Source organism: Sceloporus occidentalis, unplaced genomic scaffold (assembly GCF_023333645.1).
Source record: "Sceloporus occidentalis isolate IW3139 unplaced genomic scaffold, rSceOcc1.0.p SCAF_10, whole genome shotgun sequence".
NCBI lineage: Eukaryota > Metazoa > Chordata > Lepidosauria > Squamata > Phrynosomatidae > Sceloporus > Sceloporus occidentalis.
In genome coordinates, this window is record NW_028316990.1 from 33,967,501 (window position 1) to 33,980,956 (window position 13,456).

Consider the following 13,456-nt stretch of genomic DNA (forward strand, 5'->3'; position numbering starts at 1 on the left):
CTGGGAGACCTTTGACAAGTCATACTCTCTCAGCTTCAGGGGAGGGCAACGGCAAACCTCCTCTGAAGAAAACCCCACGATAGGTTTGTCATAGGTAAGTTGGAAACAACTTGATGGCACACAACAACAACAAACTGATGTCCCACCTTAAAAGGATCGTGGTGACATACAAGGATGCTCTCTTGAGCCTTTTAAGTACCTGCAAAAATCCAAGGTGATGCACCCTTCTCACCCACTCTACCTTGCCATTGCTCCCTGGCTGGGACTCTTCTTTTAAACAACAGATCTTTTTCTTTTTCTCCCCTTGTCTAAACAAAGCATGTTAATAGAAAGAGCCAGGAATTCAGTGGCAAAGGCTAATAAGCCTGGAGAGCATTTAAGTGGATTAACTGCAATAACACAACCCAAGGGGCGATAACTGGGTGAGACAATTGCCTGCAAAATGCACAGCCCCAAGGTTGCATCTGCAGCTTGCCTTCAGCATTTTGCAAAGGGGAGGAAGGCTTGTCTTTTGAAACAAGGTGGTCCATTGGAGGAGAGCTACAGCCCCAGGCCTGAGTATGTTCTTCCTTGCTTTCTTCTCCACTCCATCTCCATTTTTTAATGTTCTTTTAATGGGCCATTTTGCAGGTTTCTCCTAAAACACAAGTGGTCTTTGAAGTGGCCCCAAGATGTCATTCAGCCTTCCAGGGTGGTCTTTGGAGGAGTCTTCCCTCTTGAAAAGATCACTGGCAGTCCAGCCTTTAGTAAGTGGTTTTATCTTCTAGATTTGAAAGAAGAGCTACTTACAAAAAAGTACCAGATGGGATCAAATATCCCCCCCCCCCCCCACGACCTAATGAAGGTAAAACTGTGGCTGAGAACCTACATCACCATCTACATTACAAATCCCTAGCAGAAACCTAATGAAGAAGTAGACTTGAGCTCCGAAACACACTGCAGAAATAATCCAGTTCAAGACCACTTTAACTGCCCTGGCTCCTTGCTAGGGAATCCTAGGAATTGTGGCACCAGAACTGTCTGGCAGAGAGTGATGATGATGATGATGATGATGATGATGATGATGATGATGATGATAAATTTATATCCCACCTTTGCCTACAGATCGAGGATAAATATCTCACAAAACTACATTTCCAGAGCTCTCTGACAGGGAATGCTAAATAATCTCACAAATTCCAGAATTCCATAGCGTGAAACTATGAAAAGTGGTGTCAAACTGGTTTATTTCAGTGGTGCGGATGCAGCCTCGATCAGAGGGCGGGGACCATTCCACCTTCCACATGGTTTTGGATTGCAGCTCTCAACAGCCCCAGCCGTCATAGCCAATTATCATTTATGCTGGGAGTGGTAGTACATCAACATCTGGAGACCTGATTCACTCCCAGCCCTGATGTAGCTCATGCTTTTAAAATGCAGCCCCCCAAAATATTCTGAACCAAGAAGAAAAATCAGTTCTACAAGTTATTCTGTGCATTTTTAGACTAGTCAAGGGAGAGATGCAAGGAGAAGCGTCTGGCCAATATAAAGGAGGGTTTTATAGTTATTGTATTTAAAAAATCAAATGCATTTGGTTCTTGAAAGGACAAGGGTCGGTTTGTAAGGAGAGCAAAAGAAGTTTGATCACTCATTTTTGCAGACAGAGGAGCAACAAATGCATGGCCTCATGCCAGGCAGGCTGACCGTTCACACCTTTCCAAGGAAATGGATGACTTCACGCAACCAGCAAGAAAAAATAATGATTATTAATGTTAAAGACATCTGACCTCCCATAATCATTCTCGGGGGTGAAGAAGTCTCTTTCCCCCGCAACCCACCCATATACGATTAGGGTTGTCATAGTAATAAAAACAACAACCACTCCTTCAAAAGGAGGCCTTGAAGATTTTCCTAATAGGAATCTCATGGAACAATTATCCTTCCCCCCACATTAGTTCATTGGCAAAGGCTTATCTAGAAATGAAATTGGCTGGAAACGAACCCAGGGGAAAAGAAATCATCAAGCGGTCATTTCTTTTCAAAAGAAGAAGCAGCCAAAGCTGCAAAACCAGGTGAACTCAACTTTTTTGGTAATATTAGCTCATAATAATAATAATAATAATGGGAATAAGGAAGCTGCTGGCAAAGGTGGTGCCGTTACAGCCAGGGCCTATTCATACTGCAGAATTATAGTGCTATGATTCCACTTTAACTGCCATGCTTGCATCCTATGGAATAAGATTTGGAGTTTGGTGAGACACTGGAGCACTCTGGCTGAATATTCAAAATTAGTTGTTGTTGATGTGTGCCTTCAAGTTGTCCCCGACTTATAGAGACCCTAAAGTGAACCTATCATGTCCAGATTTGTTCAGCGAGGGTGTGCTTTTGCATTCCTCCAAGGCTGAGAGAGTGTGACTTGCCCAGGGTCATCCAGTGGGTTTCCATGGCTGAGCGGGAATTCGAACCCTGGTTTCCAGAGTCATAGTCCAACACTCAGACCACTGCACCATGCTGGCTCATATTCTCAATGTTCCCTGGCACCCGAACAGTAAGTTACAGGTGATAGGAGGGAGAAGGGCACTTAGATACACCTGGCAGAGTATAAAGCAATCTAGGATTTTGGCTAAACAGTCCATCAACAACCAACATCTTAGAAGCCAGACCAGAGCTTTCTGCAGAATGCCAAATGCCTGGAGGATAGAGCTTCAGTTGAAGAAACTAGGCAAAATAAGCATGAGTGTTACTTTGCACACAACTTAAGTCGGAGTGTACATTTGGGTTTCCATGGCACGGATCACATTGGGGGCGGCAAGCGCAGAGCACACGCAGTTCTGCCGAAGTGCTGTCCAGATTACATTTCATTCTGCGGCATGATTTGTGAAACTTTAATCTCGTGTTTGTTTAATGCACCGGGGTGCGGTGGGGTGGGATGTGGCTGTAAATTGGATTTGAAAAGATGTTTCCAACAGAAAGAAAGGGGAATTTGGTATCCAGATGTGTTGGAATGCGACCCAAAAGAAAATGATGGTGATCTGAGAAGAATGATGATGCTGCGTAGGATCTCTCAATGTCCCTCTTGCTTCGGATAGGTGGCTGCCCTGCCCAACCCAGCCTCAGTTCTGTTCAGACTAGTGTACCCATGGTCACGTCATTTAAAAAACAACAACACTGTCATAAAATTACACCTGCTTTGGCTGCAAAACTAAGGGCAGGGGAACAAGGAGCATGACATACCTCCCTTGTGCAGCAGGTGGTCTTCCCAAACTGATGTCATGGATGAAGCACTTCAAGGGACTGTGGCTCTGACCCAGAGCCTACCCTGCGGCTGAAAGTATTTGCTTGGCTGCTGGAATACTTGGTGGGTGTGACATTCAGAGATCCAACCAGGAACATAAGAAGCTGCCTTATGCCAGTGGTTTATCTGATCTAGCACTATCTACTCTGTTGGACAGTTTGGGGACCTCTACTTATGTCTCACCACTGCAACCATCGTATGTTGGGTTTTTCACTCGGGAATCATATCAGCATCACCACTTGTGAGAGAATTCAAAGATATAGCTTTGTTAGTCAGTATTTGAGACTAAGTGGAAGGAAGAAGTTGGCAGCATGAGCTTTTCTAGACTTAAGTCTACTTCCTCGGCACCTTCCCAATACATCTTAGGAAGTGGGTATAAGTCTATGAAAGCTCATGCTTCCAACTTCTTTCTTTCAGTTGGTCTCAAAGGTGCTGCAAGATCTCTCTACAAACCAACTGTGAGGATGTCTCTTAGGCAATCCCACCACGGAGGCAAAATGTGGGGGTCTTTACTCTTAACCTCACAGATACCTTGATATCTGTGGCTTTGTGAGCTATTTAGCCTTCTCTGTCAAAGAGCTCTGGTACCACAACAAATCCCAGGATTCCGTAGGATGGAACCATGACAATTAAAGTGGTGTCAAACTGGATTATTTCTGCAGTGCAGTTGCAGCCACTGGAAGTTAAAGGATCAACAGTTATGCTTTCTTTTGAAGAATCAGCAACAGGGCAACTTCTTATGCTTTGCTCAGGCAGCAAAGCGTTGTGGTTCAGTCCCAGTCTATTGGCTCCTTTGTTTTACTGGTTATAGTGGTTTTTGACACATTCCAAAGAGCTGCTGCAGCAAATTGGTTCAAGAAAGACTGGAGCCACTTGCGATCCTTTCGGGAACCATCTGGGCAAGCGCCATAACTTTTTAAAGTACTTGATGTGCTTTCCTTTTATTTCTTTTTCCCTTTTCTGAAACAAAGACGAGATGATTCTTTCTTCTTTTTCTTCTTTTTCTTTCTTTCTTTCCTTCCAAATGTTGTGAGAACAAGAATTTCCCCCTGTTCGCCAATTCTACATACTTTTTGTCATAAGAGAAGAAGTGGGCTGAAGGCTTTAGCAGAGGCTAAAGAAAAATGGGGGAACCGCAGGGTATATTTTGGTAGCAGATCAAGCAAACAGAAAGTAATTGAAAAGGCCAAGGAGAAGGGAGAGAAATTACTCTGGTGCCAGCTCTCCAGGCCTCTTTGGAGTAAAGGCCATGAAGGGCCTTCTTAGGTCCAGCGGCAAGTCCATCCCAAATTGGACCGATGAGAAATAAAGCCATAAAAGGCTCCCAAGATCCAGAAATGCATCATCTAGATTTCTGGAGTTGCCTCCCTTCTCTCAGCCTCTGGTTTGGAACCAAACCCCAATGGATACCAAGGACCCACTGTGCCCTCTTTTTTAAATGCTGCAGGCTGCTTTGGATGCTACATAGGAAGAAAGGCAACTTATAAATCAGATAGATAGATAGATGATAGATAGATAGATAGATAGATAGATAGATAGATAGATAGATAGATAGATGGATGATAGGCATGCACACTGAGAAATTTCTGAGTCCAGCTATGCTATGAACAAGAGTGAGAGAAAGGCTGGTTGGTAAACTTTGAGATCCGCATCGAGAGGAGACCGGCGTTTGGGCGCTCCTCCAAGATCTCTCCCCAGCTGGCATCTGGACTGACTTAGCTGAGCAAGAAGGTCCTTCTGGTTTCTGCGTGTGGCAACAGCTGTCCGTGGCTATTAGAGAAATGGCCAGACATAAAGAGATAATGGAAGGATTCAGGCTGGCTATAAAAGGCACGAAAGGCGATAAATCTTTAGGGCCCATGGCATGAAATTCCTCACAGTAGTGCCTCTGATGACTTTTTTACTGTGATTATTTTTTCCTGCACAGCACACAGGCCCAGCTGGAAGTTTGTGTATCCAGGGATGTGGTGGACCCACATGGGGTATGATTCCAGATTTTAAAGTGGCTATCCAAGGAGAGCTCTGGTAAAGTCATGTAGAAGATGGAAACAGCTTGCATTATGCTGCCCCAGAGACTAGAATCCAAACCAATTGATTCAGGATATAAGGAAAGAGATTCTACCTAAACATTAGGAAAAACATCTGTAGGCATTGAGATGGCTTGCCTCAGAAGATAGTGGACTCTCCATCATTGGAGGTCTTTAAACAGAAGTTGGATGGGCATCTTTTTGGAGTCACAGTTCTAGGGAAAGAGCAGGATACATATAAATATAATATAATATAACATAATATTTATGTATTTCTGCATGTATCATCCAGACTGATCACCTCTGGAACATGGTGAGGACATGCCAGGGTTTAGGAGTAGAATATGTCTTCAAGTCATCTATTGCTTTATGGTGACCCAATGTATTTCATGTATAGTTTTCTTAGGCTGTGAAGTGGTAAATCAGAAACAACATGAAGCACATAACGCACGCGCACACACAATCCAACACAACACCACCTTGGCTCTCCTAAGGGCTTTAAAGGTGAAGACCAACACTTGGAATGAATCTCCATATAATCTTTGACAAATATTGCCTGTTGCAAGAGGGATTGCCAGCAAGGTTTCCGATGCGGATTATCTGTCTAATCTGAGTGTAATCTGTTTGGCAAGCAGGCGAGGGGTGAATATGAATGGCTTTTCGCTGAATTGCATCACCTAAACAAGGCGCTGAATGCGCTTGAATCCAAATGGGGAAAAGGGATGCCTCTGTGTGCACACACTTATATTAGACCTTCTAGAATAAGACATGGCCAAGACACACAAACCTCCTTTTTAAAAAGATATAACTAAACTAGAACTAGGGTCGACTCAGCCTGACATCCTAAAATGAGTCCTCAGCGTGTTGGGGGCAATTGGCTTAGACATTGTAAACCGCTTAGGGAGTGCTTAAGTGCACTGATAAGCAGTATAGAAATGTACTTGCTATTGCTATTGCTTCCCAGTAGGCTTAGGAAAAAGCAAACTAACCGCAAGGGAGGACATTCAAGAAAAATGTAAGACATTGCCAAATAAAAGCTAAAAACACTTAACAGAAATAGAAGTTCATACTTCTTAGTCATGCTCAATTTTATTGGTCAATGACTGAATAAATTTTACTACTACTGCTACTGGTCATACTCAAAATGGAGGACAATTTGGAATTCCTCCTGGACAGAAGGTTGAAATGTAGGACATGTCCTGGCTGGTAAAGGAGGACGGGAGGCCAGCCTGGTCTTGTAAGGATTAACAAGAAAATGTCTATGGAGTATCTGGAACGGAAACAATCTAAAATTGCTCCAGCAATACAAAGTTGCATTTCCACAAAAGGGATTCCCTCTTGGATGCAAGAAATAAGATCATAAAGAGTTGGATGCTTGCAAACAAGTGACTTTTTTGCAGAGGTTAGGGTAGGAATCTTTCAGGAGTGCTTTAGCTGTGACTTTCTGACTGGCAGGGATTTGGACTATATGGCCCTTGGGGTCCCTTCCAGATCTAGGATTCTATGAGGCCACAGTTCAGATCTGTGATTGGATCTTGCCAAGCTACAGCTTTTGGGGACTGGGCAGCAATGGACTCCTTCCATGCACCTGCAGTTCTGCATCCTGAAAGCCTAGCAGGTGTACTCTTTGCCTCGAGTTAATAATTCGTATACCCGACTGCCGTTCTTCCCTCTTTCCCATTCCCCAAACTGCCAAAGGCAGTGGCCCAGTGCCAACAGCTACAGCTGCCGCCCCTGGTGTGGTTCTTTGAGCCCCTACCAAAAAAGCAAACATGGTTGAATGTGCTCCTGGCACAATGCTTCTCCCCCCCAGCCCCACATGCAAAGCAAATGGAGCATTTTGTCCATGGCTCTTTGGACAGGCTCCCTTTGATCCTGGGCCAGGTTCCGCTACAATTTCCTTTGCCGTCGTGCCCACCCCACCCCCTGCCACCCAACAAATTGGCCAGACAGTTCTCAAGCTCCTTGAGAACAACGGAAAACGCTGAGGTCCCTCTTTTGAAAAGCTTGACCGGGATTCTCTGCTACGGTCCGCATTATGTAACTTTACACGTATTTAGGGGTCATTCAGACATCACTTTTTTAAGTGCAATGATGGAATCATTTCACTCACTCATTCTGGATTTGTTATTCACACTAGGGAACCACATCGATGCGCATCTCTGCAAGTTCGCCTGCTCATACGTGCAAGCATTCGAATAAAGATGGAGTTGATGATGACAATGCATTCAGAATCCCTTTTGGGGTATGCAGCATTTTATCCCAGGTCTATTCAGATCTATTTGCATTGGTTATTCATGATGCAAATGACCACACTGCAGAATTTAATGCAGTTTAACTATCATGGCTCCATGCTATGGAAGCCTAAGATGAGTAGTTTGTTGGGGCACCAGAGCTCTCTGACTAAATACCTCACAATACTAAATCTCAAGATTCCATAGCATGGAGCCATGGCAGTTAAACCAGTGTGAAACTGAATTAATTCTTCAGTATAGATGCAGCCTAGTTTGCTGACAGTTTCTACACTGAGTCCCTTTGCAACCTTCCATGAGCTTTAAGGCTTGGAACAAATAGGGAAACCTTGCTTGGAAAAGGCTTTGGGAACAACGGAGCTGCACATTCTAGATCTGAGGATGGAATTAGAGAGCAGTCATGGATAATATCGGAAAGACTTAATGAAATAATCCATATTGTTTAACCTAGGCCAGTTCCTGAGCCCAACATAAAGCTGGGCCAGGAAGGCAGTCCTCCAACCACATCTTGGTTTCTACCCAAAGTTGGAAAGATTTACTCTCTTCCTCGTCTTCTCTCTCTTTTGGGGAAAAAGATCCTTAGCCCACTGGGGACTGTGCCGAAAACTCTGCCCAAGGCAAATCGAATCAATGATTTTGAAATATGTGCTTGTTGCTTCCCACCCCGTCCTTTCTCTCTTTGTTTTCTGCCGCTGCTGTGGCTTAAAGGTGGTGATGGTGGTGGTGGGGAATAAAACCCAGTGGAAATACAGCTAATCAACAGATTATCTTAAACACATGGTAACATAATAAAGCCATTCTGCAGCCCGTAGAAATTCCACGCTTAGGAAAGAATGCGAAGCAGCCATTGTGTGCAAGCCCCTGTCAGATTCTTTTCCCTTCTTGCTGCAATCCCTGCTGGAAATGTCTCTGCCGGGGAATATGTACTCCATTGCAGGGACTGTAAGGTCTCAGATCAACACTGTGGTTTGGTGGGTTTGCTGGCGCTTTTGGTGATGCAGTCCCAGAGATGGGGAAAGTTACTTTTTTAGACCGCAGTTCCCAAAACCTTCCAGCCAGCATTGCCAGTGGACCTTCTGCTTGCGGGTGTGAAGCAGCTACACTCCAAAACCAAGTTACTTTTCCAAGCTGTATAAGGAATCTTACACAGCCAGTGTAGCATAGTGGTTAGAGCACTGAACTATGAGTCTGGAGATCAGGGTCTGAATCATGGCTCAGCCATGAAAACCCACTGGATGACCTTAGGCAAGTGACATTCTCTCATCCGCAGGAAATGGCAATGGCAAACTCCTTCTTGCCATGAAAACTCTATGATAAATTCATCTTAGAGTCAGCATAAGTCACAAAATTACTTGGAGGCACACAATAACAACAACAACAACAATCTTATACAGTCACTGCGGAATAGTGGTTTTAGTGTTGGACTAAGACTCTGGAGACCAGGGTTCAAATCTCCGCTGTGACATGAAAACCTATTGGGTGACCTTAAGGATTTCACACAGTGTTGTTGTTGTTGCATTTAATGGCATTGGGATGGGAAAATAAACAATGCTGGGGAGGAAAGTTGGTCGCATTAAATGGCAGAATATCTTATTTGATTTTTTTTAAAGGAAAGAAAATGAAAATATGTGGATTGACAAATAGGATTTTTGGATCAAGGCTGAAAGGGAATAAAATGAAGTTCGGGAAACTATTAATAAGATATTCTACATTATAGGTACTGGATACTAAATTACTAAATGAGGGGAAGGGAAAAGGTTGACATATATTTGGTGTAAAAATGGTAATATTTAGTAATGATTTATTATATACATTGTATGGTATTGCTGAGCATGAAGGCACATACACACAGGTATGTTAAAAAGCCAATGTAAGTACATCCTGAACATTTAAAGGGGAAGAATCTGGTATCCCTCCTTTGCTGAAAGTGTCACTAGGCATTTTTGGAAAACCACAGTCTCTTTGCAGTCTTTGCCCAATCGGGATGGATGCAAAAATATGAAAGCAAATCACAGGTTTCCTCTCCTGTTTCTACCCAGGAGAGAAAACAGATGCTGTTCAGATAAGCCAATCCGGTTTCTGTTCTGGATCTCAGTCCATATTCCTTGGACTATCTGCAGAACAGTGGCATATTTTTTTCACCCAGGAACCCTCACATTGATGAACTGCTGCCGATGCATTTTTGAAAAGAGCAGATATGCAAATGTGTCTGTTTCAAAGGTGCACAAAAATGCTTAAACACGCTTTAGTCAACGGGAAGGATGCATTCAAACAATGAATGTCATCTAAAGCAGGTATGCAAACATGCATAATTTTAAAAGATTAAGTGAAGCGAGAAACAGATTTCAGCTCGTTCCCCACAACCCACAAAGACAACACACCTGCAGTCCTCAGAACATGGAATTGCCCTTGAAGATGATTCAGAAATTGCAGTTAGTGCAAAAAAACAAACAAACCCTAGATTGATAACTGGAACACCATTCAGAAACTATATAGCCTAAGCAGGGGTGTTTCTAGGGGGTGCAGACCACGCAGGGTGACACCTCAGAAGGGAGCGACTACTAGTGCAATTGTGGGAAGGGAGTGCCTTCTGGTGTGTCCTGCTTCAACTTTCCATATGTAGATCAGGATTCCAAGAGATGCAAGATCCTGGAGAGGACCCACTGCACCCACCCAATAGTGCCTGGACCCCTTTGGGAGTTGCCAACAGGTGGACTGGAATGGCCTGAGACAGGGATGGTCCCTTTGGGTGCCCTGGTACACCAGTCATTGACAGCAAGTAGACAAGAGTCTTTCTCTTCCACAGTGGCCAATCTACTCTTGAGGGACCATTGGACTGTCCTGGGGAGGGTGTCGGAAAGCCTAGAGGTGACATCATGATTTACTGCACTGGGGTGACACGAACCCTAGTGATGCCACTGAGCTCCAGGTCTGAAGGAATTGCACTAGCTGCCAACATCCTTCTGGTCTGTATCCAAGGCACTGGTGGTACCATTTAAAACCCTCAATGGCTGGGGAACTCAATCCTTGAGAAAGTGCTTCTCTGACTCTATGTCTGCCAGAGAACTGTTGGAGGAGCCCTGCTTTATGTCCCGCAGATCGAGGAGATATGTTGTGGGAGGACACAGAAGAGGGGCTTCTCTGCAGTGGCATCACCATTGTGGACTACCATCCCCTTGGATGCCTAGTTGGTATCATTTAAGTGTCAAGTCAAAACCTGGCTTTCTGTTTAAGCCTTTGGGCCTAACTGATTTTATACAGGCTGCCTGTGTGCATTTTGTTTTAATAGACCCAGAGAAGTTATTTAATGGATTGATCTATTTATTTAATTCGGGGATGGGCAATATCTGGCACACAAACTCTGTCCAACCACCGTTTTCCATTTCTGTGGCCTTGAGGACATCTCCCACTGATCCAGAGGCTTGAAAGAATAAAACATCCCTCTCAAAAAAAAAAGAATCATGCTCTCCGAAGTGTGATTCTTCCTTGGTGCAAGGTGTCAGCCTGCCCCAAATTATTTAACACAAAATTTAATCTTTTTTCTAAACTACTAATGTCGATATTTAAAGTGTTTCATACTCTAGTTTTGCCAAATCATGACACGAAGGTTGGAAAGGGTTTCTGGAGCAAGAGGGTGGATTGAAAAGAAGCGCAGCCCCACCAAAGCTGCCCTGAAATCACTGACTAAACTTAGCAATCCTATGTAGCATCTGCTGCAGGCAACCTGCTGTATCTCACAAAGGTTTAAGAAGTGTGATCTTGGTACCCTTTCAGGTGACATGGGTCACCTTTGGGCCTCAGATGGATGCAACATCTCCTCTCCAAGATGGCAGCCCTACCCTTGAGGCTGTGTGTTGCAGGGAAGATGGGATAAACGTCAGGTGAGTTGCTCGCCAAGAAAGCATGTTCTTCATTGCCGATTGTCTCCTGAAGAATAAACTTGGAGAGAAACAGAGAGTGTGCCGGAATACCGTTTGGAAAGAGCTGCTGGAAGCCATCATAAATTTCAGTCCCCAAAGGCAAGCCAAATGGAAACTGGAATTAATGTGGCAGGCTTGTAGTAGTCGAGTTGCCGCTCAAGATGGTGTTAGCAGCTCCACTGCCTGCCAAGTCATTTAGTGTTGCTGGCGGACACACCAAATTGGCATGTTTGGATTCAGCTCGAACCTGGCACAGCTGCCTTCCTCTTTGCCCAGCTGACTTTTAAAATCCTCCCTCTCCCTCATGTAAGCTTTTAAGGAAAGACGTGCCATTTCCTTTTGCGACAATGTTTGAGACGCAAGAATCCATGGGGACTTTCTGCTTTTTAGTATATATATATTACTTTATGGAAGAGATGCTCACAATCCTTTTATCCAAACAAAGATGCTGGTGAGCCAAAGGTGGTACCCAGGAGTGAGGCTGTATAGCTCTTCAGGTTTTAGGACTGTCTATGCAGGTTAATCTTGGGTTCATCGTTTATTTTTGCACAACCAATATAGACCTAAATCCAGTCCAAATGACTAGAGCAGATCCATTGAATCAATGTGTTGACATAGCAGAACGTCCTCATGGATTCTTGCGTCTCAAATATTGTCAAGCATAAAAAAGAAAAGAAAGCATAAAGATGGAGGACACATGGTTGACCTAGAAGTCACCAACTTCTTTGCTGCCCTTAAAAAATGTAATACAAGGAAATCATGAGACAGTGATTAAATTGGAATGGGATCCACTGATAATATCTCTAGAAATGGAATGGGGCAAAGACTTTATAATTGGTTTGGAATGAGATATCATAATGGATATAATTGTGAGAGAAAGGAAGTGACAAAGATAAAACATGCTTGGTAAAAGTAAGAAAGATAAAAGATGTATAAGATGTATAATATGGAGCCACAAAAGAAGATGGAAAACTAGAAGTAAGATATGCAAACAACATTATCAGAAGAAGATGAAAGAGTCTAGGAAGGTATATATATATATATCCACCAGCCAGGTGGGTTTCTTTATAGCCCACTGGCAACCCTCATTAAAGGGCAGCAGATTCTCAGTTTACTGATTTTATTATTCAATAATTCAATATGGGGAGAGAGGGGCACCATTTGGATTTCGCTGCCTCAGGCACCGAAACATCTCAAGCCATCTGTGCAAAACAGGAGCCTGGGCAGCAGTCCCAACCAAAGGACAGGCCTGCAGTGAGCAGCCCAGCATTGCATCATTATATGCAGTGGTTAATAGGACCAGAACTCTGGATATAAAATGCCCTGCATAAACACAACCATCCCAACCCAAATAAGAAATATTGGATTCTACCTCTTGAGAAAAAACGAAAACATAGTTGTAGCCAACGGGCACAAAAATGGCACCAGATCCTGGCAGATTAGAGGAGGAAAAGCTAGTTCTCCATATCAGAATCTACAGAAAGCATTGCTATAAACAATTCGGAGAGGCTATCTATACCCATGATAGCAGTGGCTCAAATCCTCTCTGATGGATGGATCCATAACCTTGTGTTGTACATCTGTTATTTGGTTTTTGGACATTGTAGAAGGAGCCTAAGTTGGGGCAGAAGCCCCTCGAGGGGTCTCTCCAAGTGCCTCCTCAATACATCCCACAACCAGGTGAACACTGCAGTTGTCATTTCCCAGTATCTTCATCTGGAGCACCTTGGAAACCCTGTTTGGGTTTGTTTGGCTTAAGAAAAGCCAGCATGGTGCAGTGATTTGAGCGATGACTGATGACTCTTGGGTGATTTTGGACAAATCACACTCTCACAACCTCAGAGGGAGGCAAAGGCAAACAACCCCTTCCAAACAAATCTTGCCAAGAGAACTGCATGATAGGTTCACCTTAGGATCACCATAAGTCAAAAATGACTTGACGGAACCACTGTTGTTGCTCTGTGCCTTCAAGTCATTTCTGAC